Raw genomic sequence first — 24,148 nt, forward strand, 5'->3', positions numbered from 1 at the left:
ACACAGGGTCATTGTGAGTCAGAACTGACTCGAAGATACCTAACCACTGCATCGCTCTTTCAGAACTGCTCCTGTGGGCTTCCTGAGACTGGGATTCCTTCGGTAGTAGAAAGCCCCATCCTTCTCCCCCAGAGCGGCTGGGAGTTTGTAAACTGCTGACTTGGTGGTTAGCAATCCAACGTATAATCACTGTGTCTGCCCCCCCGGCCCCTCCAGGGCTTGTATGAGCTACACATTATCCATAAAAAAAGTTTGATCGATTGCAGATTTAGTGTAGCCAATGCCAGAGATTGTAGATATGTACATGAGGGGTAGTCAAAAATATTACTATAAAAAATCATAGAAACATTTATTATATAAAAATACCAAAATAGAAAGCTATTGTTTCCTAATGTATCCTCCCTTTATTTTAGGTCGATACATCTCTGAAAGCAGTGTTTCCATCTCTTCCCCAAAGAACTGTGCACTCTTACTCACACATCAAAATGGCTGGTTGGACACACTCAAGTTACACAAATTGTGTTCCTTTTCAATGGCCTTTGAGTATGGGAACAAAAAGAAGTTGGAAAGGGAAAGGTAAGTGATGGAACGTGTGTATGGTAACGTTTTTCAACAAGATTGTCGTGGGACAGACCTCAAAAAAATGAGCAGGGGCAGCACCCTGATAGAAGAAGAAAATATTCCTCAGTTCACCATCCCTGATCTTTTTCCTCACCAATGCAGTTTTCTGCTTTCTTAAAGCTTCTTCATAATGAATCCTTGTAGTCAGCCCATGTTCGTCCATAAAATCTATCAAAATTACCCCCAAACTGTCTTTTTTTAAAAACTTTTTGTTGTGAATTAGGAGGGATTATACATCAGATCATCATTTTTTGCATTCAATACCTTCAACAACTTATGAAACCTCTTATCCGCAAAGAACTCATCAACAACTTATCCAATGGCTTGCCCAGTCTACCTATCTGTCTCTGTTACCCACCCCTTTTCCCCCTGTAAGGATCGTCACTTCCCCATCATCACCATCTTTTGAGCTCACTTTTCTGCCTTGAATTGAACTAGCCCAGCAGAGTCCCTCCGAAGCCACTGTTGCAGATAGATTAGGTGATCCCCAACACTGTTTTTTTGAATTCCGAATTAGATAGAGGTTTACATTTCAGATGATCAATTTTGTGTTTTAAAGGCACCCTAACAAGACTAAGACAAGCGCATTCCTTGCAGCGAAACATGTTCCTTGGAGGAAACATGTTCAAACATGTTTGGACAAAACTCGTGGAAGAAAATTGAAACCCTAAAAGCAAAATATTTTAATAAGTCAGAAAGTCTTGACTTTGAAAAATGCCAAGGCACTTTGAAAAATATTTGTATGTGAACGTCTGACTATGACTTTTATTACTATAAAATGTTTTTGACTTTGGGATAGGTTACCAACCTGAAAACAGTGGGAAGTCTTTCCCTGGGTATTTGCTAAAACCAGATAGAGAGCTGTTTCGACAAGTAGACTTGATTATTTCCTGGAGAGAAATATTATTCTTATTCTGTGAAACTTTTGAAAGTCTTTTTTATTTTGCCCGTGTATAAAACTGCCTCAGGCTACAAGATTAATATTGGTATTCTGCAAGGTCTCTTTGACTTTAGGCTTTTATTTCCATTTCCTTTAGCCAGGCAGAATCCAATCTAGGTAGTAAGTAACAGCATTGGGGTTATAGTACTTGAAGATTCTCTCTTCGTTTCTTTGATTTCTAATGTGAGATGTGCAGCAATGCTTCGTGGTAGGAGACTGTGAGCACTATGTGACAATCCTGGAACAAATGAATTGTGTACGCTGTCTCTGGAATTCCCAGAGTTATTGCCCGCTTCTCAAATCATGCTTCATCAGGGCGTAACATCACAGTGGATACATACCCTTGCAAATTCAGTATGAACTTAATGGCTAACCATAGAATCCAAATGTTCAGCAGCCATTGCCCCGATGCCTACCCAATGTGCCCTTCACAGAGCCGCGATCTGTGGACATGGTTTCACATCGATCTGTGGACATGGTTTCACATCGTCTATATTTTCAAGAGAGTGTTTACATACCATTATTTCCATTTGTTTTGTTGTTTCTTTTACTTTATTTTTGATGGGTATATTTTCAGTTTAGAGAAATATGTATGTAGAAATATCCTCTGCCAAATACATATATTTGACACATAGATATTTGTGGATAAAGTTCCATTCTCTACCCACACCTATTCCATTTGCATGTCTGTCTATGCATCTACCTGTAGACTATTGTCATTCCTGGATGATTTCTGTAACAGCATTTACCTCTCTTGCCTTTTTGTTTTTTAACCCCTCCCAGTGTCTTTCCTAGAGTTTCAATGTGAAGGAGAAGAAAAAAGTAGAGAAGGAGTCATGTAGTAGCATGATGGTGAGTTCCCTCGGAAGACAGCTACTGTAATTTGATTGTCAACACTAGGACCTTTATGAGAACGACATGAAGGGAGGTCAAGTATGACCGTCCTACTGCACACACGAGCCCTGGTGCAGGACAGTCAAGAATGGCTGCTGGCGGAAGGATGCTTCTTAACATTCCTAGTCTCTCTGGGTGGCACAGAAGTTAAAGTACTTGGCTATTAACTAGAAGGTTAGAGGTCACTGACAGACATGTTGGAAGAAATACCTCATTATCTACCTCTGAAAAAAATCAGTCCTATGGAACACAGTACTATTCTGACATACATGAAGTTATCATATGTTGAAATCAGCTCCACAGCAACTGGTTTAGACACATACTAAAAAGATAAAAGTTAAGTGGAGAAATATAGAAGTGCAGTAGCAGTTTTTTCTTTAATGTTCTAATCCCTTTTCTATTTTGACAAAACATAAAGTTTTCCTAAATTTTAATTTCAGTAATGCATTAGTTTACAACAATTAAAGTACCTGCTTTTATTTTAAGGGCATTTGTTTGGGTGCCGACAATTCCAACATGTTGCTCAAGCCATATCAAACAGTGGAATAAGACCAAAGCAATCGTTTATTGTCTCTCAGGAGGTTGACGGGGCTTGACTAAGCAATTCTTACTGAAGGTCTTCCATGGGATTGCAACCAGATGATGCCCGGTGCTAGGACAATACCAAAGGCTTCTTTATTCTCCACGTCTGGAGTCAGTGCTGGCCATCAGGTTACTCCGGTGAGAACACCGACACAAGCCTTCTAAATGTGACCTAAACTTCATCATCGCGTGAATGACGGGTTTCAAGAGCAAGTGTCTCAAGAAAAAGAACAAGGAGGAAGCGGTATTGCCTTTGGGGATAGTCTTGTAAGTCACATCCAATCACACCCACACCGAGATGATGAAAACCACAGCGATCTAACCAGCTTGAAGGGGAAGGAGCTTAAATTCTGCCTCTACATGGAAGCGTGGCCAGGTCACCTTGTAAAAATAGCATGAGCTGGGAGATATTTTCATGGTCATCAACGGAAAACATACTCTGCAAGAGAGGATATTTAAGTGATGCAGCAAGGAAGCATAACTTGAATTTTTGTAATAAACTAATTGCTGCATTGAATGCCCTTATTCAATTGAATTCATAGTTTGAAACTTCTGAATATTTTCTAAATGAAACATTTGAAATGTTGTTGTTGTGTGTCACCAAGTGGATCTCAATGCCTTCCGGCCCCTATAACCAAGGGAAATGATGCTGTAGGATTTCCTAGGATGAACCCTTTACAGGAACAGGTTGCGAGGCCTTTGGTTCCACGAAGCAGCCGGAGGGCTTGAGGTGCCATTTGGTTTAGCCACCAAGTTCTGCTTCACGATCGCTCCACCAGTGATGGCTTTTTATTGAAGAAATGTAATCTTCAAAAAGAAGGATGCATGTGCACTGCCATAGCTTAAATTGTTTAAAAATTCCGGTTATAATCAATTCTATTTGCAGAGTCCTGCCTGAATTCGTCTTTATATTTTGTCCTCTGAATATTTGCCATTATTGAGCTTTTACTATTCTCTCGCTGCAGTTCCTTTTTGACACTGAGTCTGCCTATTTACAGGCAGTCCTCGGGTTACAAATAGCTGGCTTATGGAACCCAGAGCTGTACTCTAACTCCCAACCCCATTGGCTGCAGTCGGGCTGATTCTGAAACATCCTGATCTGAGGTAGCAAAGCGTCTTCCACTGGGCGTCACAACTCACTGAACGTGAGAGTTTACAAAAATTTGGCAAGAGTAAAAGGTTTCTGAACATACAATGGAAAATGAAGGAAAAATCAACCACATGATGAATCCAAGGTGTTTCGGATGGCACTTGTCCATGTGACATCGCATGATTTCACTGCAGCCATGATTCTGAAAACACAGCGCGCTCACTGTGCAGTACCGCACTCGCCATCATGCCAGGCAGTGCCCGAAACACCTCTGCTCGGATTCTAGCCTCTTGCATGTTATGAAACATAGGGTTATCATGCACACCCAGTGATACATCCTGCCCTTACCAAAACACGATAGCTTAATTATGGAAAATAAAGACAGTTAATATTTTCTAACCGGCATTCCTCAGCATGTGTGTCCAATTAGTACATCTTTCATTGTATTTGTTTAGGATGTTTGATTTTTTTTAATGTGCTATAATCTCTTTTTCCAGAAACATAAGTGTTTAATTGCAGCAAGTTAAAATGAAAGCTCTTTAATAAAATGTCTCTACCATCACCTCTGTATGTGTATGTAAATGTGAATATCATTTTTAACTAAACACAAATATAATTTCATAAACTAAGGCTTTTATTTATTTGAGAAACAATTGTCTATTTACATTTTAGGAAAAATATTTTTCAGTTATGGATAAGTGGCTAAATTTAAACAGAAGAGGTAAAAATACTGGGGAGAATGTGGCAGAGTCTTTTCTACAAGGTTATAGTACACAAAAAGCAAAAATATATCAAATAATTTTTGCAATATAGATTTATTTCTAATAATGGTGATGGTGTGGAAAACCTCCTTGCTGGATTATAATGCAGTTTCGGCTGCAGAGAGCATGAAATGAACCCCAATAAAATGGCATCTTAATACGAAGCATGCAGCATACTACAATAAAACAAGGAAATATCTTGGATTACTTTTAAAATATTCAAACAAATAAAAACACTGATTTGAGAAATTTGTTTCTATCAATGTAAAGTGTTTACTTGCATCTCTGACAATTACAAAAAGTAAAAATCACTAGGAATAGGTAAAGATCTCGTTACCTACTGCTATTAAAATATCAGAAATAGTTCATGGGAAAAAATATGGGGATAAAATTTGTAAAATTCCTTTATCAAATGATACTATTTCCAAAATAATTTCTGTATAGTGATGACCAATCCATTATTACCAGCCTTAAGGGCATACTTACTCACTAGTCTGTTACAATTCTTATTTTTATAATGAAGGAAATGCCACTCATTCAAATTTTCCCTTGCACTTGAAGTATTGAATTTAATGATGTACACAAATAAAAGCTGAGGTAACCTAAAGAGATTACATGAATTATGATGTCATTTAACATGAAAGAAAATGCACTTGAAAGAGAGATATTCCTACAGGTGGTTCAGTTCACCTTCATCAGGGAAAATCACGGAAATGACATTAATAATGGATTAGAGTCAGACTCATTTTGAATTGCTTTAGGGCAAACTTTGATTCTGACAATTAATTATCATTAGTTATTAGCTGTCTTGCAAGAACGTGTGTAAGAATTAATTTGGAGATGCAAAAGAGCATCTTTAAACTTAACAGAATTGATCGATTTCTCAGTAATCGCTCTTCCAATGAGATGTACTTTCAATCATTATAGGTTCAAATTTTGAAGAATGATCTCCTTAAATTGTGATATTCCCAATACCATTTTGTGCAAACTTCTCAAGGTCAAAAGTCAAGCACAGAACCAGTGTCAGCTGGCAGATAAGGATGCACAGGAAATGGGGGTGATGATGGTGGCAAAATTCTGGGGAAATGGCTCAGGATATCACACTGAAGCAGTTCGATAGACACCTTGCTCACAGAAGGCTCTAGAGCAAAGATTATAGGCTGGAGATGATGAATCCCAAGAGCCTTCGTGGCATAGTGAGTTATACCTTGGACTGCTGTCTGCAAGGTCAACAGTTCGAAAGCACCAGCAGCTAGTTCTAATCTGTCCTATAGGGTCACTGTGGGTTGGAATAAACCCTATAACAGTGGGTTTGGTTTTTTTTTGAGGAGCTGAGAGGTTGAAACCATGGACCAGACATATCTGGTATATAAACCAATACTGATTCTACCCTTATGCCTAAAAGTTTTATCTAAAAGACAAGTTCTGCTTCCTAAATGATATCTAATTTGATGTAAATTGTTACTGATATGGAGAATTTTTTTTTATCCCATGTCAACTTGGGAAGGGCATGTGCAAACATTAAGTCATGATGCATTTGTCCCTAATATTTTCACAATTATAAAAAGCATCAAAATATACAGACATCTTGTCAGAAATCTTTAGAGTTTATCAATATAAATTTAAATAGATGTCTTTAAAACATACTTGGTATTCCAATTACTGTTTTTACTATAACAATAGTTATAACTTTTTCTGGAATAAATTATTAATATTTTAGTTAAAAGCAGTATAACTCTGAGGGAAAGAACACAGCTTAGGATTCTGAATCTACAACTCACTAGCTGCCTAATCTTGGAAAAGTTACTTAACTTTCCTGAGTTTCAATTTTCTTATTCGTTAAAGCAGGATAGTATACCAGGTATTAGTATGCAAAGCTAGTAACTATCCATACTAGATATTAGTGCAATATTTTACCATGAATCTCATAGAAATCAAAGGCAGCATAGTCTACCCATACAATCTGGAGATGTTTGCTCAAGCAGAAGCCACTGAAAATTTGTTGTTTAAAACTTAAATCCCTAAACCTCAAATTCTTGTTAACTACTGCCCTATCCATAAATACATCCACATTGAGATGACTTCGACACTATATGGTATTGTGAATTCTAATCATTCAAAATGTTATTGGCAAATGATTAGTTCTCTGTTCAAAAGTTAATCCTTCATTTAATGGTAAAAAGGGGAACATGTCAAATGTGGGAGTTGTGGGGGGGTTACTTTGTTTACAGGAAGCTCCCTGCTGTTAAGTCAACTCTGACTCCAAGAGACCCCAGAGGGCAGAGTAGCATCACCTTTGGGGATTTCGGAAGCATCAAGACTTTATGAGAGCAGACAGCCTCATCCTTCTCCCTCAGAAAAACTGGTGGGTGCGTGACCTTGCGGCCAGCAGCTCAGTAGGGAGTCTACTGCACCACCAGACAGCTATTAACTCATGACCATTAGGATTTACAGGCCTTCCATAAAGAAAAGTGATACATGCTTTCAGGACCATCTTGCTCGGATAATGTTTAAGATGTTTGGGGAGTATTGCCAAGTTGATTGATTCCATTGGCCTATGAGGGAGTTTTAGAGATTCTGAGGCTATGGAAGCTAACTAACCTCTTTTTGCTCCAATATGTTTGCTCCATCATGTGGATGGAATCTTTTCATTTAGAGTTATTATAAATATAATATATTATCTTAGAGTTCAGAATCAATTTAGAGTAATATGAGGAAACATCCATTAGTACTTTTTTGTATAAAGTTTCCCAAGTATTTTAGGACTAGATTCTGGGATGTGCTTATTCGGTGGCAAAGACTAACCAGATCATAACTTGTTTGCACTAGAGCAAGTTCAAAGTCAGAAAGAGGATAAATAAAGGAATACTCTTTTTACATCCTCAAAAATTTCACGTGGAATAGTATGAAAATAAGAGAATAACCAATAAATGGGAGAAGGGACAAGGAAACTGATGGTATTTTAAAATACTGGAGAATAGACATTTCCAATGGCATGAATCTCCATTTGTTTTTTATGTTTGCATAGGACTTAAGTCAATTCCTTGCTTAAGTTAGACGGGGTCTTTACGGGTATTGCTTTTCACGCAGACCTCTAAATGAGAAGCTCTTTCCTCTTTTGTGCCCTGTGTACTGAACCCTTCTGAATGCATATGCGTTCTGATCGCCACTGCTTCATTTTCTACTTGTCCAGGAAAAGTCTCTATATTTAGATGAAGGTTTTAGAACCCGGTTTACTGTGTCATTTAAAAAAAAGATTCCAGGTCTCCAATGTGGTGGTTCTTTGATGCCCTCCAGTACCATTATGTTGTTGTTAGTGTTGCTGTCAGTTGCCATCAAGTCAACCTGAACTTCGTTCCCCCATGAGAGAGAGTATAACTGCCTCGTAGAATGGACTTGACTGTGACCCCCATGGAAGCAAATTATCAGGTCTTTTTCCCATGCAGCTGCTGGTTAGATTGGAAACACCAACCTTTTGATCAGAAGTGAAGCACTTAACCATGTGTGCCACTAGGACTCTTTGTAATACTAATAATCCAAATAAATGATTTCAATGTATATTATATACCCCAAAGCAAATCTCTATAAGAACCTTTTCATTAGACATTTATCCCCCATTTACAGATGAGAAAACTGAATTAAGAAAGTGTTTATTTAACTTTGACTTAAACCACTGTTAAGTGTTGGGACTGATATATACAGCAAAGTCTGTGATTTTTCAAATAATAAATTATTAATAACCATGTTATACTCCCTCTCAATTATTTTTACCTCAATTTAATTTCATTTACTCATTACCAAGGAACTGTATCATAAACTTCATTGGTGTTCAATCTAATTCAATTCTGAAGTCTTGAAGTCTGAAATTTCTGGTTGCATCTGCATTCATTCCATCTTTAGCTCCTCTGACTAAACCTGCTTTGCAGCCTCACTGCATCTTGGCATCTCCTTTTTTCCTAATTTGGCTTTAGTGTCTCTTTTCTTATCCTGAATCTCATTAATTAAATAATCCAACTACATCTCCAATTTCCTCCTATACTTGACTTGCCACAACCTGTTAGCCAGTTTGCCAATTTCCAGCCTGGGCTCAACAAAACTATTCTTTTTCTCTACTTTAGTGCCATGGTGACAAATATTACTGAAGAAAGCCTTGATTAATTTAATAAATTTTAACAGGCGTTTATTTTGATTATATATGCACACATATATACGTACAGTGAACCCTCGTTTATCGTGGTTAATCGGTTCTAGACCCTACCGTGATAAATGAAATTCCGCGAAGTAGGATTCCTTATTTGTAAATCAAATATTTTCATAGTTAGAGCATAGAGGACATGAAAAAACACCCTTTAGTAACCATTACACTCGTATTACCCAATTTATTAAACGAAAAAGGGAAAATACAGTAAAACATTTTGGACGTTACAATGTTCATTTATTATTTATATTATTTATGGCATCTAGTTTACAGTATTACATATTTCACATACAGTATTATTATACATAGTTCTTACAAATACTATAATCAATAGCCTATGACATGACTTAAGGGATGTACTCTACAGGTGGGTCGCCGTCTTTTTCCTCTGAAGGAGCCGGTGTAGGCAGTGGGTGCTGTTACGCAAAAACCGCGATAGAGTGAAGCCGCGGAAGTCGAAGCACGAAGTGGCGAGGGTTCACTGTATATATATTTATAATCTAAGGAGCTAGAGTATATGAAGAACACAGCATCAGGACTGAAGGAAAGCTAGATTAACAGCCAGTGCATTACACACGTTGCTTGCTGAAAGCAAATAACAGTTGAGGCACTTATTGATGAGAATCAAAGACTACACTTCAGCACAAAGAACACAAAAGCCCTCACAATTGCAACCATAAACAACATTGCGGTGAAGGAAGAAAAAGCATAACCTCATCAAGAATTACCTTTTACTTGGTTCCACAAGCAACACGGAAGGAAATAGCAGTCAAGAATCAAATGAGATATTGCATTGCAAAAATCTGCTGCAAAAGACCTGTTTAAAGGGTTAAAATAAGTTAACAAATAAAGCAAAGATGTCAGTTTGAGAACTGGGGTGCATCTGAACCAAGTCAGAGTACTTTCAAGTCCCTCATATTCATTCAACAGCAGGACATGAATAAAGAAGACCAAAGAAGAATAGTGAGATAGTTAAGGCTTATTGTGCCAACCCGGCCGATAAGCAACCTGGGATTAACTGAAAGGTGGAGACATAAATGACTCAGTGAGCCCGGTCATTCTAGTTCTCTGGTCTCTTGTTTTCTGGTGGTCCGACCAGGGTGCAGCTGCCTTAGCCAGTTCCCTGCTTCAGCTAGCAAGGCTTACTTCCTGCAAGACATCCCTGAGGAGAAGCCACATGGACTTACCCTGATGCAGCCCTGGGTGCTGGAGCAGCCATGTGGAGACCCCTGCCAGCACTGAGATGCTTACACACTCACTGATTCGGTTTTCCTCCTAAAGTTGGCATCATTCTGTGCGTTTTGTGAGACTGAGGAGGACTTTGTAGATTGGTGTCAGACATATGGGCTAATGTTGGACTTGTGGACTTGGACAGCACTGGGTTGAGATGCTTTTTTAATCACCCTTACCCTTTATATAAAACTCTCTCTTATACATATGAGTTTCTGTGGATTAGTTTCCCTGGTTTACCCAGACAAACACAAGTAGCTATATTTAAATTGCTGTATTAGGCCTGGTTGACTAGAGAAACAAATCTAGGGACATCCATATATATATGAAAGAGCTTTATATCAAAGAGTATTGTATATTAAGAAAACATCCCAGCCCAGTCCAGATCAAATCCGTAGTTCAATATTAGCCCATAAGTCCAGCACTAGTCCCAAAATACTTCTTCACTGTGGTAGTTACATAATCTGGTGTCAATTTGGGACTTGAAGGGATTAAAAGTGAAGTCGTGGAGCCTAGTCTGTCAATCAGGTTATAGCCAATGAGTCCTTTGTGTGGGCATGACCTTCTCTGGAGATTTCTGGGAACTCCTGTATTTCCTCCTTGAAGGCAGAACACACTTATCTCTCTGTTCACTCTGAGAGATGCTCTACTGACAAGACACATGGCACTACGCTGATAGACCCCACTCCCTGGGAACTGGAGGAGCCATGTGGAGACCCTTTCCAGACCTGAGATGCTTCTACCACCACTGGATTCACAAGACTTTGCACCCATTGGCCTGTGATCTTCCTGCACTTATGAGTTTGAAGAGGACTTTTAGATTGATATCGAACATATTGGGTAATATTAGACTTATGGACTTGATCTGGACTGAGCTGAAATGCTTTCTCAACATTCAATTGTTCTTTTATATAAACCTCTTTCTTATACACATGAGTCTCCCTGGATTTGTTTCTCTAGTCTACCAAAACTAACACATTCACACTCACGCAGTCACATGTAAAATGCAAAATGCAGGACAATCACAGTTTGGTGAGTGAAAAGTCTTGTGGATCCAATGGTGGTGGAAGCATCTCAGTGCTGGCTTGTGTCTCCGTGTGACCCCTCCAGCTCTCTGAAGTTGGCTCTTCAATGGAAAAGTGAAGCAGCAAGTGCAGCCTGCCTCTCAGAAGGAAAGAGAGGAAGTTCCCAGAACCCTCATGAGAAGGCCACACCCACAAGGAAGCATCATCAGACTTTGACCTGCTTGACAGGCTAGACTCCACCCCTACACTTATTTATCAAGTTGACATGAAATTATGTTACTACCACACCACCATTGTGCTGTTGGCAAAGAATATTGAATGTAGTACAAAGTAAAACCCAAATGCTCCTTAGAAGAGAAGATAACAGGCTTCATCATCTCGTATTCTGTACATATTACCAAGAATGGCCAGTCCTTGCAAAAGGGTATCATGCTTGGTAAAGCAGAGGGTCACTGGAAGAGATGAAGCCCCTCGCTGAGATGGGAAACACAGTAGCTGCAGCAATGGATGGACACAGCAACAATTGTAAGGTTGGCACAGACCAGGAATCACTTCACTCTGTTGTACGTAGAGTTGCTATGAATCCCAACCAACTCAACGGCAGCAGACAATGTCTGTTGGCGTGGTGATTAAGCATTAGGCAGCTAAGTCAAAGTTATGTGATTCCAACCCACCATGATTCTGCTGGAGAAAAGACCTGGTGATGGCCTAGCACGCCCTATGGGGAAGTTCTACTTTGTCATATAAGGTTACTATGAGTCTGAATAGACATACTGACACACAAGAACATCAATAAATCATACCAGTTCATATGTTAGGATAAAGATATATAACCCCAGCCTCAAAAATATATGTAATCTGATGGAACAAGCATGCAAATTATTAAGTATAATAAATGTTATTTAAGTAGTTTACTTGTATCAAAGGCAGATTAAGATTCATGTAAATCCAGGATGTCAACAAAAGATTAAAACAAACTATTATATGGTCATGTATGCAAACATTTAAATATCATAGAAGGCTGGCAGATATTTGAGTGAAAGAATAAAGAAAAAAGTAAGCCCTTTGTAAAAGCTCTTCTTTATCATATTGGTGAATTAAAATTGACAGACAAGATGTGCAAAAACAATGAACAACTATAAAAGCAACATAGGAAATATTGAAGTTACAATGGGAACCATTGTTTTTCCTCTTCTTCTGGCAACCACCCTGACTTTCCTTTGGGAATGTACGCTCTACCGCTCTGTCCAAAGTGGGTCCAAATATAGTAACCATTAGTAGAAGGCTGACACCGGGGCTGAAACAAAGGGCTCAAACATAATAACAATTATGATGGTGGCACAGGACCAGACAGTGCTTCATTCTGTTATACACGAGGTCACTATGAGTCAGAACCAACTCAATAGCACCTAACCACGTCAATGCCCCAAACGAAATCCTGTTTCCAACCCAAGCTACTGCAGCAATTTGGCCATGACATAGAGTCCACATACCAAAGTCTGCATAGTGTATCTAAGTTCCTGACCAAGTAAGAGCTCTAATAGTATATGAGAGCCTCAAATTAAACCATGCCTAAAACCAGTCTGATGCTTGGACCACTTTTCAGGTACAAGGGTGTGGAGGTTACATATCTGCTGTCAATTTGAGATTTAAGAGTGAATGGGGTGGAAGTTAGCCTGTCAATCCGGTCACAGCTTGATGACCTCATTTGGAGGTGCTTAGAAGATAAATAGCTCACCAGAGGTAGGACAAATGCTCACTCCCTGTGAGACATTGCAGATGACAAGCCTGACGGAGCTAAGCTAATGAAGCCAGAGCTCTGGAGCTGGAGGAGTCACATGGAGATCCCTGCCAGCACTGAGATCTTTACAATGCCACTGGATCCACAAGATATTCCACTCACTGGCCTGTGATCTTCCTCCATTCGACTGTCACTGCATGTGTTTTGTGAGTCTGAAGAGGACTTTATAGATTGGTATTGGACATATGGGCTAATATCAGACGTATGGACTTGATCTGGACTGGGATGGGATGTTTTCTCAATATTCAATTGCTCTTGGGTATAAAGCTCTTTCTTATACACATATGATTGTGTCTATGAATTTGTTTCTCTAGTCTACCCAGACCAACACAATGGGTTATTGGAGTTTTTAATAATTATTATTCCAACGCAATTTGAATCCCATGTTTCTGCTACCTGCAACTAAAAATAAACTGACAAAACAGGAACAATATGGAGATCAGATAGAGCTAAGCCAAAATGATTGCTATGTGACTTTCACATTTAAAGAAAAAAATTAGAAACGAGATGAATAGTCGATACTTTCATAAGCAGACTGACTGGATTTCAACTCAAGCTTTACTTCTTACTAGCAGTATGATATTGGACAAGTAATTTAACTTCTTTGTATATTTCATTCTTTATTTGTAAAATGAGAATTGTAGGAGTTCTTATCTCACAAATGTGCTATAAGGATTAAGTGGATTGTATCTTGAAACAATATCTTTCCTATTTGTCAAAGCAGGCTGATTTAGGAAAGGTGGGAATATGGAAGGCAAAGGAGGGAGAAGAAGTAGAAAGAATAAAAATCGATTCATAGAAAAATGCAACAGTGTATCCAGGTGGGATGGGAAAGTAGAAGCAAAGACAAGATACCACATAGGCACATGTCAAGAAGTTTTAGAAGGGAATTATAGAATAAGGCTCCCAGGTGTGAGAAAATGAGATGCATGGGGAAAGGCGGAGATTTTATGGTGCGTTTTATGATTTACGAGTTGGTTTGTATTTCACAGAGAAGAGCAAAAGCAACCAAGGAAAGTGAGATGAGCCAGTTGGATTTCATGACGATAGAATTTTATTTCTGTAAAAGCCTTTGTTCACTGCAGGGAAATCTTCCAATCAGTCCATGATGTACAAGAAGATGTGTGTGTGCCGATGTACATACATTGTAAATGCTTCTCTGAATAATAAATATGCCAGATTCACTGCTGATTCTATACCTCATATCATGTTGTACCTCGATATGAAATAGGGAAAAAAATATACACCCCACCTTAGCTACTGTTGATTTATAATGTGATTGCGGTATCTGAGGAAGCATGCATAAGATATTCCAAGTATGTTCTCACTGTATTTAAAATACTCAATAGTTTAATATTGGTGGACTAATTGTATAAGCATCCAGCTAATACATACGACTATATTCAGTATGGAAATATTTTGCGTAAAAAATCCAAGGACAACCTAAACATCCACTAAAAACAGAATTACTGAATAAATCATGGCATAACTAAAATATTTCAGCATTATCTAAACTAGTTACAAATATATATTACTTTTTGAAATTAAAGTGTTCAATGTAAAATTCTATAAGTATGATAATGTGCTATGCAGAAGTTCCACTACTTATTGGTGAGTTTGTAATACAGTGGAGACTTGGATATTGCTATGATGGTGAAAGCTATACACATGCTGTTTAAAATATCAACAGTCATCCATGAATAGGTTTCAGCTGAGCTTTCAGACTAAGAAAAAGACCTGGTGATTTGTTTTTATTTAAATTGGCCATTGAACGTCTTATGAGTCACAGCAGAACATTGTCTGATATATGAATGGGTACCCCCCCCCCCAAAAAAAAAAAAAGAATTTTTTTTCTCCAAAGCTATGTACTTAATTTAAAAACAAAAACAAAAACCTTATCACTTTCAAAGTACTCTCCATTACACTAATACATTTGTCAAATCTGCGATTCCATCCTTGGAAACATTTTTAAAATTCATCTCTTTGGATGGCTAACCGCCATCCTCTTTTTTTTTTTTTTTTTTTCGCCTCTTCTATGTCATCAAATTTGATGTTTATTTTTTTATGTCCCTCTTCATTTGTGTAAACAAAAAGAAGTCACACAGAGTGAGCTCAGGTGAGTAAGGTGCATGGGGCAAGAGAGGCATGCTGTGTTTTGCCAGGTACATCGTGGTGGCAAAACCAGTCACCCATCTGCCACAATCAGGCCTCTTTTGTCACACACTGTTACACAATCTTTTCAGAACATCTAAATAGAAAACTTGATTAACAGTCTGACCTGCTGGAACGAACTCCAAATGCACGACGAGCCAACATTTTTGTCCATTCAGGAAGCTGATGGACAACCAGAATGAGGTTCGTCATCAGTTGGCATTTCCCCTTTTTTGAAAGGAGAAAACCACTGTACACTTGAGTTTTTCCCATAGTGCTGTCCTTGTAAACTGTGGCCAACATCACATAGTTTCTGCGGCAATTTTCTCAAGTAAGAAGCAAAATTTCACAGCCACATGCTGTTCTCTTAAATCAACTCACAAACACGCACAAAAATGAGGTTTGAGCAAAACTGCTTCTATGAAAATATTCACTGTGACCAGAGAACCTTCCCAGGTGATGCCACTGGTGCATTAACTCAGAGTGAGTTGCTTGATGCTTGCCTAGTGGGGAAAATGTATGCTACGAAAGCTCTGCCCAGTGAAATTCCATTTGGGGGGTACCCCCTCATAGTGTCAAGAGATGAGCCCACAAGTGGAAAGGCACTCAATATACTAATGGAAAAGAGCTGCTTCCTCAAAGTAGAACTGAACTTAATGACACAAATGAAGTACAGTTTCAGGACCTTCATTTGTTGATGTGGCAAGACTCAAAATGAGAAGAAAGTTACGAACACCCTTTAATAATTGGAACACAGATTTATGAACCTAGGGAAGTTAGCGATTGTCAAAACGGAATGCTAGAAATTAATACCTTAGGCACGAGTGAGCTGATAGGGAATCATTTTGGTTATTTTTAATCAGACAATTAATATGGTCTACTATGGTGAGAATGAAAAATTGAAGTGAAAAGCCATCAAATCTATTGTCAAAAAGAACATTTCAACATCCATCCTAAAATTCAGCTCTGTATTGACCCAGCAGACACCCATGGAAGTCACTGCTTTGATGGGACCTCTTGTTCAGAGTCACCTAAACAAAAGTGAGACAAGTGCATTACTAAGGGAACTTGTCTACAGTCATCCACTGACCTCTGAGACATATTGAAACACTGTTTGGAATAGAACCCTAGTAGAATACTTTTGAAGTTACCTCAAACAAATGGACATCCCTGAATGGACCACAAGAAATATCTTTCTTTAAAAAACAAACAAACAAAAAAAAAAAAACATTTATTGGGGGCTCATACAACTCTTATCAAAATCCATACACACATCCATTGTGTCAAGCAGATTTTGTACATTTGTTGCATCATCATTCTCAAAACATTTGCTTTCTACTTGAGCCTTTGATATCAGCTTCTCATTTTTCCCCTTACTCCACATCCTCCCTCCCATGGGGTAGAAAGGGGGAACCAATCACAAAGATCTACATATAACCCCCTCCCTGGGGGATGGACAAAAGAAAAGTGGGTGAAGGTCAAACAGTGTAAGAAATACCTTATTAGCAATGTTGATAAAATCTATATTCTTATATAAGATGAATACAGGAAGTCTAGGTAATTATAGTGGTGCTTGACTGAGAAACAGAAGTAAATTTGGATGTTTGATTTCAGATTTACCTGAGGATCAGTTTAAATATTAGAGTACTGTCCCTTTTTGCATCTTATAGAAGTTGAAATAGTTTATTGTGCCAGCCTGGCCGATAAACACAGGTGGGATTAACTGAAGGGCAGAGAGATAAATGCCTTGGTGAGTCTTGCCTTTCTTGTCTTTCTCTCTTTGATCATCGGACCAGTGTGTGGCTGCCTTGCCTGTCCTGTGCCTCAATTTAAAGGCTACACTACCTGTGGGATGCCTAGCCTGTGGACTGTGTCGCTGTAAGTTGAGGTCCCTTTAAGACATCGCTGGAGCTGGGGACTGGCAGTTGGTGACCTGGCTGGCAGTTGGTGACCTGCCTTCTGATTGGCTGCTGTGCTGACATAGCCTAGCTCTCTCTATAAATAGAGGAAGATCTGGCAGCAGATCGGACTGGAAGGACTGCTAGTCTCTCACATCTCTCTCAAGGCAGTGAGTTGAATTGAGCCATTTGTAGTGTTTTATAATTTAACTGTTTCTTTCTTGTATTATATATTTAACTGTATATGATTTAACAGTTCATTCCTTGTTATATATCTACTTATCTTTATAAATAAATATATTAAATTATCCTTGTTATATATCTACTTATCTTTATAAATAAATATATTAAATTATCAGCAATTTGGTTTTATCTCTCTAGAGAACCCTGTCTAACACAGAAGCATAATTGAATAAACTTGATATTAAACTGATAATGTAATAAGAATTTTATAAATAAAATGAAATTACTTTTGTCAGTTATTTTTCCCCCTAAGGAGAATTATCATTTTTTATGCCACCATTATTTTATTATTTTAAAATTACCATTTTTGCTAAATGTACCAAGGGTTCAAAGATAGTCTTAGTCCAAAAGCAAGGCCATAACATTAACGTATAGAGTGGTGAGTGGTATTCAGTGAGTTTTTATAACATATTCTTAAATTATTTATTGTATATACTCATGTATAAGCTGAGTTTTTCAGCACATTTTTAATGTAGTTTTGTGGTAAAATTAGGTGCCTCGGCTGATATTCAGGTCAGCTGATAGTAAAGTATACATGGTATATAGCATTTTGCAAGTTTTTAAAATATATTTTTATATAGCTTCAGGAGTCCTTGGGTGGCACAAATGTTTAAGTGCTCATATCTAACAAAGAATGTTGGCTGTTCAAATCTACCCAGAAGTACCCTCCCCAGCCTCACCCCCCAAAAAAGCCCCGTTGCCAAAGGGTGACTCCATTGAAAGCCAGATGGAGGACAGTTCTTCTCTGAAACCGATGAAGTCACCATAAGTTAGCTTGGCTGGTTTTATTTTTTGTATGTAGTTTGTGTAGGTTGCATCTATAAGAATACCTTTGGAATTAGTGAAGCTTCTATTTGTTACTGAAATGGGAGGTTTATTTTAGAAACAATATCTGAACCCACAGGTTATCCAAGACATCATGACAAATTAATAAGATAGATTGATTTTGAAACACCATTGGAGAAGAAAATATGGTTAATAGAGTGTTGGCTCCATACTAGAAAGGGGTCCCTCTTCCTTCTGCACACCATTGTGCCCGTGACGACATGGAGAAAGGTAGGGAAGGAGTGTAGTGAATGTCTGTTCTAGCTTCCTCTGTTTTAGGAAATTTCACTTATGCAAATCTTTTTTTCCTTTAAGTATTAAATGAAAGATATAAATTAACCTGGAAGTGAATCCACTCCCAGGCATCAGCTTTCAGTCAGATAATATTGTTGTTGTTAGATGCCATTGGCTTGGTGATCCCGTGTGAGACAGAGTAATACACTGCTCAGTCCTGCTCTATTCTTACATTTGTTGAATTTGTTACTGTCTTCCAGCACTATAACAGACACTCATAGACTTTCAGTGGCTAAATTTTTAGTTCTCCTGTCCTCTCTTCCTTGTCTTAGTCTGAAAGCTCCACTGAGTCTGTCTATTCTGGGTGCCCTGCTAATATTTAACGTACTGGTGACATAGGTTTTCAATATCACAGCAACACACAAGCCAATACAGTACCACATGCAATAAACCGACAGGTGAAAAAGAAACACGTCTATCAAGTGGACAATAATGCCCATGAGAAACGTACTCTTCAAAATACTCAACTGTAGCAAAGCAAATGGTCGGCATTTACCCAAAACTGCCGTTCAGGAAATAGAAAGGTGCAGGAGAGAGGCACAGATGGAAACAGGGAGCCCAGACAAAAGTGGGAGGAGCTGTTACATTGAGGAGATCACAACTAATGTTATGAATCAAACTGTATATAAACCGTGAGATGAAAAACAAACAAGCTCTGCAAAGTTCCACAAAAATTACAATTAAATCTTTTTTTTCAGGGGAGCGCACGAACGCAGTCGCCCACTACCACAAATTGTGCAGTCGAGTTTCCCACGTTTGGGGAAATCGCAGGGGTCAGCACATCCGGAGTGCAATGGATAAGCCTCGCCCTGGGAAAACCACCTTCGTGATCCTGGTATCTCCCCGGCCAGGTAAGTATCTATTTTTAAAATATTTTAATACTAATGAGGGTGTAGAGAATAGGTCCCACTCCTACTTTGTGAGACTGTCGATGATAATGTAGATGATAATTTGGTAATATCAATCCACTCCAAAAGCAGTGTCTTCATTATTCAAGCTCTGTGATGTGATTTCATCCACGTTGTAGGCAAATGCTAACATTTCTCCTTCCTATCCCTGTGATAGGTTTATTGTGCCAACTGAGCTCCTGAAGGAGCATGTGGGTGGAGTTAAAAAAGGTCGAAGCTTCATTGGGGGGTGACCGAGACAAATGGCTGTCCAGGGCTGGCTTCTTCCTTTTTTTCTCCCTGGTGATCAGACCAGTGTGCTGCTACTGAGCTAGTTCTTTGCCTCAACCGAGTGCTGTGCTACCTGTGGGCTGAGCCAACCTGTGGATTATGTCGCTTTGCCAAGTATTGTTCGTGCTTGAGGCTCCATCAGGACCTGCTTCATTATGTCCCTGCAGTACTGGCCTCTGCTATGCTTCAACTTCTCATCTACTTGCAGTTGCCACCCCACCCTGCTGTGTCTGCTGCCTGCAGGCTGATTCTTCTTGTCTTAGCTGAGGGCAGATTCTGCTGTCTGCTTCCTTGGCATTGGCCCAGCAGCAGGCGTGAGTTGAAGGACCTTCAGTATATTAACTGTTCCATGAAAGTGAGTTGAACTGAGCCCTCTATACTGTGTGTGGACTAATTAACTGTTGAATTCCTTTTTGCTATACATATATAAAATCATAAGTGTCCTGCTTTTGTTTCTCTAGAGGACCCTGCCTAAAACAACCCTACTTCAAATATGATCCTTTGGAATTTTTATTTTGATTCTTTAAGTTTCCCAAATTCCTTTTTTAAAAGTTCACATCATGTTTAAATTGTGCAGAATCACTTTTTTTCCTCCTTATCTAAAAGCCTTGGTTGGGACCACAGAGGCTTATTTGGGGAGAGAGAAGAAAGTATCTAAACATTCCAGCACGATAAATTCTCAGGCAACCTCTTGGGAAGAATAGAATCTTCGGTTCCTTCGATGAACAGCAGGACATGGTGTTAGCAGCATGGACTCGAAGCAATACTCTCTGTGGTTGCATCCTTGACGACCTGACACTTACTTGCTAAGTGTCTTTGAACAAGAAAAGTTCCTGTTTCTCCATGTGTAAAATGAACATCATGATAGTGTCTATCTCACGGGACTGTTTTAAATTTCACTTCAGTTAGTATTTAGAGTAAGACCTGGCAGAGAAAATAGAACAGTGCATGCGTTAGAAACAAATAGCAACACCATTCAAAATCCAGAATTCTATTCAAAGATGAAACCAGTCAGTTGTACTTATACCATATTCATTCTCTCCAAGTGCTAGGGAAAGGTCTCAGGAAGTATTTTTGTGTGTAGTAAACTAGTCTATGACTAATGCAAGTTCACCTAAGCAGTGTTCTATTTGTTGTTGGTGCTGTGTGCTGTTAAGGAGAACTGAATTCATAAAAACTATGTAGTATAGAGCAGAAATGCTGATAAGGATGTTCCAAGCTTTAAACCTTCCCATAAGGATCCATGGTGGTGCCTTGTGTTAAACACTGAGCTGCTAATCCAAAGGTCTTCACTTCAAACTCACCATCCCTCAAGTGGGAGGAAAATGAGGCAGTGGGTTTGAAACCAGGGGCTGGTGGGTTTGAAACCTTTCAGTTAGTAGTTGAATATCCCTTCAGTTCCTAGAGATAATATCCAAAACTCTCAGTCAAACCCCTTGTCATCAAGCCAAGTCTAACGAATTCTAACTCATCGAAACCCTGTATGGGAGTTCCCAGGCTGTAAAGCTTTCTCGCACGTGTGTTTAGCAAACCAACGCTCACCCATAGCACCACAAGGGCTCCTCAAATCAAACTCACGGCCATCAAGTCAATTCCTGTTCATCATGGCCCTATAGGACAGAACGGAACTCCCCTGTGGGTTTCTGAGACTCTAACGCTAAGGGGGTAGACAGCTGCGCCTTTCTCCCATGATGGGAACAGTGGTTTCTAACGACTGGCCTTGCTGTTAGCCCAAAGTGTAACCACGACACCACCAGGACTCCTCTCTCCACCTAACCATACCCGCTTGTCTCTAAGTCTGTATCCACGGACACATCTTTCTTTCTCCTATAGAATGGCTAATGGGTTCCAACCGTTGACCACTGCACCAATAGGGGTACTTGCCTTAACAAAGGGGGTCCTCAAAAATGCTTACAGAATTGAATTTTATTCAGCTGTCAGTGTGCATTATATTTTCTTCAAAAATAGCTGAAGAAGGAAATTTGAAGAGGAAAAACAGCAATCCACAATGCTGATTAAGACAAATGAATATCTTTCAACTTAGTAACGGCTGGGTCCTTTTTAATGTGGTTATTAGCAAGTCATTTTGAACTCTAAGTCCATGACCCATCATTTTTGTGGAGGGGGGAGGGGTTTGGGGAACAATTTACAAAGGGAAAGAGGCCTGCCAAATATGACTTAATCAACAATCCCAATCATTTAGGATGCAGAAGGAGCAGCAGAACTGTTGCTTTCCCCTTTCTTGGTTCAGAGAGGAATATTTTAAAGAGCTGAAGCTCGTCTTTGGCTTTTTCTCGCGGCTTCTCTAAACTACCAGATGCTCATTGTTCTGCTTCCCCGCGAAGCCCTCTGGACCAAAATTCCTTTATGAACACTACCAACCCCGAAATATCCTTGGTACCCCCATCGCAGAAAGAGGCCCAGTGCAAACAATCGCCAAGACAACCTGAAGGAAGATAATCTGTTTAACCCACCAATTAAAAATGAAAACCCACAGTCCCTTAAACCTTCCAGAGGAGGGGTGCGTCTTACGATGTGATAAGCAACTCTGTCGGTGAGGTTCGGGGAAAGAACCGGTGAGTGCACACATTGGAAAGCGCTGGGACAGTACCTGACAGAGCTCAATAGATGTTGCTGGGTTCCTGTTGTTAATAATGCTGTTGCCAAACACTCCTCCCAAGGTGAAAACGTGTGGAACGTGTCACAAAGGCCACTCAGATCAGGAGATCAAGCAAGTGGACAGGCCAATGGGGTTTAGAATCTGACCATGTTACCTTAGCACTCACATGGCCCACATTGTATGGGTGTAGCCAAAAATCTCCAAAGCAAAATTTTTTTCTCAAGTGGATGTATGTTTATCTTCCTTAGTCTCTAGTAGATCTTTTAAAAATGAAGTAGTGCATACAGTAGAAGCAAGAGTTCCCAATTTGAAAAATGCCTAAGCATGAGAAAGAAAGTCTTGTGAACCAGATTGAAGAGAAATCCAAGGTGCAAAATCAGATTTTTTTAAAATCATAAACATTAGAATTATCAAATGAATACTATAGAATAAATACGTTTAACATACTTTAAAAAGTAAAAGCGGCTTTCAAATGTGGGGATTAAAAGATATCAAAATGGACCAACCATAATTAAAAGTAAAGAAGAAAAGAGGAGAGATATACTTCTTTAAATAAATACAAGCAGTCCCTGGGTTAGAGGTGTCTGAAGTATAGACAACCCTGTTTGCCCTCTAATGTAGGGCTTCAAGCAGGGTCTGTCATGGCTGATGAAGGGGGGAGAAGGACCAGCTGGAACTTTAACAGGTAAAATAATAAAGACAAGGGTATAGACTATTACGCTTATATATAAAAAAGAAGAAGAGGACTTCAAAATGTTGAGCTAAGCATTCAGCGTATAACCAGTGATGAAGACAGCGTTGGTCTGTGGAGTTCTATCACGCACTCCATGGCGTCGTTTCTATCACCAACTGCTTTACAACTACTATTCCTTCTTCTTTTACATTTGCTCTAGTTTTTGTTATTTTCTGCTATCTTTTCAATTGATTTTTTTCCCTGTTTTCTTTTATTGGAGTATTTTGAGATTTTTGTTTTTGTATATTTTTCTTTAGGTGAAGTTCAGGATGGGTAAATCTAAAGAGACAGTAAGTGGAGTAATTGTTTCTTAAGGTTGTTGCAGGGGAGGTTGGAGGAAATTAGACACTATTTCTGATGAATACAGGAAGGAGAAAATGTTTTAAATTGATTTTGGTGATGATTCCAAACCTCTTTTGATATATTTGAACCATTGGATGATATCATATGTAATTAAAAACTATTAAGCATTCTTTAATTGTCCCTCAAGTATTACAGTGAAATTAGAACATTTCCAGATGAAAGGAAATTGAAAAACCCAAACCAAAAATTTTTTTTTAAATGCTAAAAGGAGTTCTCAAGACAGAAAATCACAACAGTGGGCAACAACCGGAGATGAACACACATGACATCACCCAGAAGCTAACCTAGAAACAGAAGCATCCAGGTGCATGAACCTTACAATGAAAATAGGGAACCAGAGATGAATTTGTCAACGCGGACAACGGCAAAGTGAAAACGGAACCCAGCGCGTGGCGACAGCGCTGACAAACAGTGAGGAAGGAGCCCTGGTGTTGAGACACAACGAACTGTACTAAACTCGCAGAGAAAACAATGAAGGACTGGACAAGCTCAAAAATCATTCATAAACTTTCTCATCAAAATAAAAAGAAACACCATAAAGATTGAGCAAACATTAAAAGAAGAACAAAGGAACTGATAAGAAAATCCACAAACAAAATGAACTCAATACAGAAATTATTGTGAAATAAAGAAATCAGTATAACGTCAAAAAACACGTAACAAATGACAACAATAAATTCGTACCTACTGATAATCACACT

General features: G+C 38.9%; 1 non-coding gene across 1 annotated transcript; it reads right to left on the bottom strand.

Annotated features, from left to right (window-relative positions):
- Positions 1 to 19,248: 19,248 nt before the first annotated feature.
- Positions 19,249 to 19,412, bottom strand: LOC115872461. Its single transcript, XR_004047861.1, has one exon. It is a non-coding gene; the product is annotated as a U1 spliceosomal RNA (small nuclear RNA).
- Between the last annotated feature and the right edge of the window lie 4,736 nt (positions 19,413 to 24,148).

This window comes from Echinops telfairi, unplaced genomic scaffold, assembly GCF_000313985.2.
Source record: "Echinops telfairi isolate 266 unplaced genomic scaffold, ASM31398v2 ScPeMD7_7424;HRSCAF=8462, whole genome shotgun sequence".
NCBI classification, from domain to species: domain Eukaryota; kingdom Metazoa; phylum Chordata; class Mammalia; order Afrosoricida; family Tenrecidae; genus Echinops; species Echinops telfairi.